Below are 8,054 nucleotides of genomic sequence, written 5' to 3' on the forward strand. Positions count from 1 at the left end.
GATTTACAGGAAGATTTTTGGAACAGGGATCAAACTCGGGAACTTGGAATTGCGAGGCAGGCAGCAGAACCTCTGAGCTAAATCCCCGGCCCTCTTTATCGATTCGTAAGTGTGTGCTTCATCTGTCATATACGTTTGTCCCATTTTCTCCCAGTCCTTCTCTGTTATGGCTTAGATCTAGATGTCACAAAAGCCTCAAGGGTTCAGAAATGGAGCTGTTGGAAGGTGATCACTTTGTGGTTGCACCATAGCTGACTCGCTCTTAGCAGGAGGGGCCTGGTTGGAGGTGGGTCACTGGGAGCTGGACTGGACTGCTTCCTTATCTCTCAGCTTCCTGGTTGCCATGATGGGAGCAGTTTTCCTCTACTGTACCCCTCTTCCATACATTTCTGCTTTGGAGCCAGCTGAACCATGAGTCAAAATAACTTCTCCTTACATTGCAGGTGTCAGGTATTTGATCTTTTGATGCGCACAGATTTTTCTTGACCCCCATTTGATTGGTCCACCATTTCAGCATTGATGTGAAATGTCAGCTTTATATTCAATCAATAAATATTATGTAAAATCTAATGCGTCTCTAGATTTTTCTATTTTATTGATCTATTTGTCTCTTTCTATATGGATCGTTCTAATTGTTTGACTTCATTTTTGTATAGGTTAGAACATTTCTCTTGTTTTAGAAATTCTCTTGGGTATTTTTGTGCACTTCACTTTTGAATTAATTTTATGGCTTTGGCAATTTAGCCAATCTTTCCTTTTTTTTTTTTCTTTTGGTACCAGGGATTGAACTCGGGTCCTTGCACTTGCAAGGCAGGCCACCGAACCACTGAGCTAAATCCCCAGCCCTTTTTGAATTAATTTTAGAAGTAACTTGAAAGTTTCCATTTTGGTACCGGATTGAACTCGGGTCCTTGCACTTGCAAGGCAGGCCACCGAACCACTGAGCTAAATCCCCAGCCCTTTTTGAATTAATTTTAGAAGTAACTTGAAAGTTTCCCGGGTAATACTTGCCATTTTAAAGTGATTTTTTAAAAATTTGCAGATTAACTTGTAAAAGACAGACATGTGCTATCTTTTCATCCCATAACATAACATGTATGTTTATTCTGGTCATCTTTTACAGCTATATTCTTCAGGTATGGTCTTACAGTTTTGTTTGTTTTTTTTCCTGGTACTGGGGATTGAACTCAGGGTTCTACATTTGCGAGTCAGGCACAGTACCACTGAGCTAAATGCCAGGCCCTTGGTCTTAAGCATTATTCTTACAAACTTTGGAGGATCTTTTTTTGAGTACATAGCCTTTACATGGATATTGTTAGTCATCAGACACATGTATTTTCTGACAAAATATGACAACATTTAAAAATTTTCCAGGATAGTCAATTAAGCAACTGTTAGAAATAATCATTACTATTCTAAATTCATCCTCAGCCTCAAGGAATGATAAGCTATTCCTCTGTCTTTGTTCAAGACAGCTATCTCAGGCTATCGGGGAGCCAGTGGCCTCCAATGACTTGCCACAGAGCACTTGGCCTTTGTACCTAAAGGCCAAGATGACAACAGTACTTAGTCATTACAATTGCCCATTACATATGACTAATTACCTACTGTGTGTCTGGCAGTGGTGATTCAGCAATTGATAAGGTAAATAAGATACTGAAAATATGCCCTTTTAATACATACTGTAATTTGAAACTTCAATTTTATACTGAGCTTTTTCTTGCTGTAGTAATGCGATCGTGGTGGGCAGGGCGGGAACTTTTTTCCTTCAGAGTTCAGGGTGAAATGATACACCATTTCTTTCCTAGGAAATAAGATATGCAAAGACATCACTGGTTTGTCACTAGATATGGTAGACCTGTATTGGATAAACAGCCTTCTTTTAACTAAGGACCTGATCAGCACTCTACTCACATTGCCCTCTCACACTGGGGCTTACTTCCTCAGGTGATGACAGCTTCTATGGGGATAGGGAAGGTAGGGTTAAGAGAAAAAGCTGCCTCTGATCAATACAGCTCCAGCATCATCATAAATAATTAAAGCATGTATTCCATTTTTAGTTTCTTTGATCTGCTTCTCTCATCAAGCCTGGCTGAGTTACCACCATGAAAGTTGGCTCTTTTCAAAGCTGAAGAACCAACAGAACCTCAGTCATCTTCTGGGGCACAGGTCCACTTTATTCTACTCCTTCAGCCTCACAGCTAAGAATCAGTGTTTTCTTTTTTTCATTTGGAAATATCTTGGTGTTATTGCTTTGAGGGCTACAAGCCAGAAATAAAGAAATCACTTATTAGTGCTGGGAATAAGATAGATGGGCTGACTCTATTAGCCTCCCTCCTTTTCTTTGCTTTAAAAGGTTGGTTGTTTTGTGGGTGTTAGAGAGAAGCTAGGGAGAGGAAGAGGGATAATTTACAGATCTCAGATTCAGATCTAGTATTGCATTTGGTGGGCAGTGAGTGAGGAGATGGGGTATATTAAGAAGTATTAATTACTAAAATATTAGCTACTGATTATTTATTATGAAGATCATTGGCTTTGGGGAAAATGAGGAAGCATGATTGTTTTTCTATTTTTCCATGAAGATATATTTTAAAAATTTCCTCCATTGTGCCAGGTGTTTCCAACAAAGGGCAAAGCACTTTTCTCCATTAAATGGGAATTAAGAATGTTTACAACATCAACCCAGGCCACTGATTTATTGATTAAACTGAATATTTGGTAGGGCTTGAGCACTGCTGTTCCATTATAGAGGAGGGAAGTATCTGGGAAGAAATTCAGAGTAGAAAAAAGTGCTAAGAAAGCGGTTCCATCAGCATCATACTATAAAAATAACATTGTCTTTGAGGAACAGGAAGGACAAAATTTTGGCCAGGCACATTTTCAACTGTTCCCAAACTACAAACTGGTCAGCCTCAGCAAGGTAAAGAGCTATCGCACATTAAAAAAATCTTTTTCTGAGTAACACCAAGAACACAAAATGGAAAGCATGTTGAGAATTATTTATTAACCTGTTTTCTGCTTTTTAAAATATAACCACTATATTTATTCCCTTTCCACACAACACTCTTTCTACGTCTTGCTGATCTTTTTGCTTTGTGTACTCGGCTTTATTTGCTTCTGTTGCTGCTGCTGTTGTTGAGACAGTCTCACCAGAGCCCAAGTTGGCCTTAAACTCACAGTTCTCCAGCCTCGGCCTTCTGAATGCTGGAATTAAGAGTACAGGCCACAACGAAGGGCGTCATTTGATTCTTTTCTTATTAGTACATGTTTGCAGTACATAATTACAATGTTCACATTCCTTGTGGGGAATTGGTACCTGCACATAATATATTTTAATTCTTTTTTTCATCCCCTTTCTCCCCCCTCCATCCATCTCTGGATTCCTTTTTTTTGTAACTGTGTGCAGCACATTTACATTCCTTGTGTGGAGCTGGTCCACATACATAGTACATAACACATCTTTCCTTTTCTTCCCCTCTCCCTCCCATCTTATTTGCACTTTTTTTTTCTCATTTGAAATGGAGGTTTTTTTGGAGTGTGTGTGTGTGTGTGTGTGTGTGTGTGTGTGTGTGTGATATTTATCTGATAGGACAGTAGTGTATTTTAAGGACTCAAGCCATAATGCAGCCCTTTCCCAATGCCAACAACATCTTTCCGGGTCTCATTTAGGGCAGGACAGCATCCAGCATCTGCAGATGAAAAGTAAATTCAGTCATCTGTTGGCTTGTCTTGTGTCAGAAAGTAATCAGAATTAATAACAAGCTGAGAAGAATCCAAAACATCCAGCCACAGCCTCAGGCTCTAATTGTTCAGTAATAACTCTTCATTTACTGTGACATACACAGTCCTAAATTCCATCAGAGGAGACATTTTTATTGTATTTTCCATTGTAAGTGATTCTTCTACTATGGTTTTTTTTTTTTTCCTAGCACATTTCTAGAAACAAAAGAGCAATAAAAGAGCAATATTTATAAATATTTTCTTAGAAAAACAATTGTGTACATTAATATCAATGAGAAGAATATTTTTGGCAAATACATATATTTTAGTGTTGCATCAGCTTGCTAGGGGAGAGCTTTGTGTTTCAGAAAGGCATTTCATAGTATGTTGTTTGCTCTTAAATGGGAAAATTGCTACTGTTTATCTTCTTTCTTTCTTTTCTTGAAACAGAGTCTCACTACGTAGTTCAGCCTGGTTGTGTAGCCCAATCTGGCTCCATCCAACTTGCCATGATCCTCCTGTCTCTCAGCCTCCAAACTGCTAGGCTCATAAGTGTACCACTGTACACTGTACCCAGGCTATTTTCTAATATGTAAAGATTTATCATATAAAATGTATTTTGCTCTGTGTAATATTACTTAAGTGAATTATTTGTATCTCAGATAGTTCCAAAAAGTTAAATTTCTTTATTCAACATACTATCAATTCAAATTCAGCTTACCTGCACAAAAAATACTTACTTTTTTGGTACTGGGGATCAAACTCAGGACTTTGCACTTGTGAGGCAGGCGGCAGCACCACGGAACTAAATCCCTGGCCCCAAAATACTTTGTCTTTAGAAGGGTGTCACTACAAAGTTGAGACTGGCCTCTTGCACCAGCTTCCCCAGTAGCTGAGATGATAGCTCAATACCACCATACCCAGCTACCAAGAAATAATTTCTACTTAACTGTAAAAGTACTTGGAGTAGCAAACTTTTAATCATCTATTACACATTACCCCATTATTTTGTTAACAATGAAACAAAAACGATATTAAGTACAAATTACCAAACGGTTAAGTCCCATAAAAATATTTATTCAGTGAATAAAGGAACTAGTAAATCTATGAATACATCTACTGTAAAACTGGAGAAACTGAGATATAAAAAGGTCTTAACTATAATTGAATAAAGTAAATGCCCACAAAGTCTCTGTTCAGAGTTCGAGGCCTCACTTATTCCTGGATTTTTCCTTAGAATCTGACAAATAATTGTTTGCAGAAACCCCCGCAATTTCATGGAAAGGGAAAATATTCTCTACAATTTTTTTTAGGGACATCTGCAAGTAGCCAGTCCAGGAGCATTATCCGTTCTCCCCGCTGCTGACTGGCTCCTTCCCTGTAACCCAACTCCCAGATACACCAGCATTCCTGCGTCCTAACAGTGTGCTGCACCGTAGGTGGCTATCTCCAGTGTTCTTGGTGTTGTTCTTCAAGCCCTAAGTTCCTAAGATGCTGCCCAAACATCCTGAACCTTGTAAGGTTTCATTAATACAGTATTTTATTGTTAAATTACATAACTGTGGGAGACACAGCCTATTCGGGGTTCATACTATAAAAATAGGTATCTTTCTGACCATATCTGAAATTTGAGGTTTTTCACAATTTGCAGATGCTCTAGGAACGTAACTGAGAATTTTTAGGGTATACTATATAGTGTAACTCAAGAAATTAAGCTTCCCAACTGTTTGGGAAGCTGAGGAGAGAACATCACATGAGCTTGTGAGTTTGAGAGCAACCTAGACAACAAAGTGATATTAGTGAGATCTCTTTAAAAACTCCTTAAATGTTTAGCTCTTTATTGTTTAACTCACATATTGTTTTCCTTTTTTTCCCCTTAAAAGACAAATGAAAGATTTAGTATTGGCTATTTACTCTGAAAGAGAAATCCGAAAATAATGTCTGAGGGGGAAAGAACCTTCAGATCAAAATTTCAGAATAAAAATAAGGAAAATTATTTCCCCAACATACTACTTCTTTTAATTTTGATGGTTAAAAGTTAATAAAAAAACAAACCTATTTACATCCTACATTGTTACAATTACAAAGAAACTGCGAATAAGTGAAACCTGCAAACCATAGTAAGTTCTAATTCTTTAATTGCATACCCCACCAATGTTTGTATTTTCCAATAAAAATAGCAATACAGCTTTCTCTCCAACTGCCAACAACAGCACAGTTATAGCCTGAGAAACTGTATTTTATGGTGCATGGGTCCTCCTTCTTTGTTACAGATCCTTGAAAAATGTGTCCATTTTTTTTAAAAAAAGCAAAATGCATTTCTAGCCTTCTTTATAGATATATTGTGTCAACAGAGTTGTCAGGCTTATGGGAAAGCCCCACCGCCTTCAGTTTCCTTCCCTTCTAACTGAAACACAGCAGTGATATCTGCACACCCACTGCAGTCTTGGACTACTGAGGAGAACCTGAAGATGATAATGTACTAAGACTAGGGAAGAAAGACATATGAGCCCTGAATGCAGGATGGTGAAACTGTGGCTCCAACTCTTTCATTTTCTACCTCCCACCTTCTTGCGCCCAAGAGACAATTATACTACGTTATTTTTTCTGTCACATAAAACCTAATTTAGCCCCAAATGATACAGCCACATGATAGTCATTTGACTTTGAACAATTAATTTGGCTTTTCTGTACCTCAATCTACTAATTTTTGAAATAAGTACAACAGTGCTATTGACTCAGAGTTATTATAAGAACTAAACGAGTTGATACATAGAAGGGGCCCAGAACTGTAACCAGCAAAGACTGAGGGCTCCATGAATCCGCTCTGCTTTGGTCGCTCACTTGTACCATATAATGCTTGGAGTATACATGCAGAGGGTGCATGAAGAGGAAAATCACTACAATGGCTCCTTACCACCGCCTTCAGAGTCAGAGACCTGGTAGAGAGCTTAACAGAACATATAATATTGCTCAACTAAAAGTTCAGATTACAAAGCATTTTCACAGACCCAAGTTGCTCTAATCCTTACCAGAGCTCTGAAATGAAAGTAGCTGTTGAAGCTTCCTTGTCTTGGCAGGTGACTTGCTGGCCAGCTCAACAGCCAGAGTCCAAGTTTGCTGTTGCACTAAGGGCCAAGCTGGCCTGGATCTATTTTACACTCTTAGTGCTGCATACTTAACTCTGGTTAGTTGCCTTCTGAATATGACTGCACATTTAAATTGTGAAAATATGAAGAGATCTAACTCAGCCACGTTCCCCGCAGACAAACTCTAAGCATCTGCCTTTTTACACAGTGACTGACCCCACCTGTCAGCAGTGGTATGGGGGCTATAATTTTTGTTTTTTCAAATGAAGTCTCCTGATTTTTTTTTCAAGAAATCTGAGCTTTTTTCCACTTAGCTTATTGATAAGCCTTCTGACCCTTAGGTTTTTAACTTTAGTATGCTTGCTAGATTAGCTCCCCTCCTATTTTAATAAAAACATGATGACAACAGCTAATACATATCGAGCTCTCGCCATGGCTGAGGCACCACCATATCATTATTATTGAGTGCAGACCCATATCATCCCATTTAATCGCCATAAAACTCTACAAGGCAGGTACATTATATCCACTGTTCAGAGGTTTTCACCCTGAAGATCAAACAGTGCAGTGACTGACCCCAAATCATCAGATGAAGAAGCGGCAGGAGTCAGGAGAGAGCACAGGCTCTTTGAAATCACCTGTTTTCTCTGTCCTGTATTCATAACTCAATTTTCTGCCTAACTTTTCAAGCCACAGCCACTCAGTGGGGCCTAGGTATGTTCTCTGCCCAGGTCCGTTTGCTTATCATCATGTTTGTAGTAGTGTTACTCAACATTCCAGACTTTCACTACTCACATGGATTATCTTCCATTAGCTCCCTGGATTGTTCTTTCTTCCATGCTGCAGGCTTGCTGCTCCGTTTGGGCCTTTCTTCCTTCTCAACTCACTATTGAAAGTCTGGAGAACCTCGGGCCTGCCAGGCTATCGTCAGCACTTCAAGGTATGATTTTTTTTTTTTTTTTAGGATTCCATTGCTGCCAGTGACTATCAACTGGGTAAGTATGACTTCCCAAAGTACGTATTTAGAATCATGACTTCTTTCCTTGACCCTAACAGCCACTGTCAGTATAACAACAGCTTGTAGAGGGACGGAGTGGGGAGATGGGAGAAATTGACACAGGATTTGAAAAAACAAAAAGATAGGGCCAGGGATTTAGCTCAGTGGTTCTGCTGCCTGCCTTGCAAACCCAAAGACCTGCATTTGATCCCCAGTACCAAAAAAAAAAAAAAAAAAAAAAAAAAATA

This window comes from Fukomys damarensis, unplaced genomic scaffold (assembly GCF_012274545.1).
Source record: "Fukomys damarensis isolate Sample0158 unplaced genomic scaffold, DMR_v1.0_HiC HiC_scaffold_9, whole genome shotgun sequence".
NCBI lineage: Eukaryota > Metazoa > Chordata > Mammalia > Rodentia > Bathyergidae > Fukomys > Fukomys damarensis.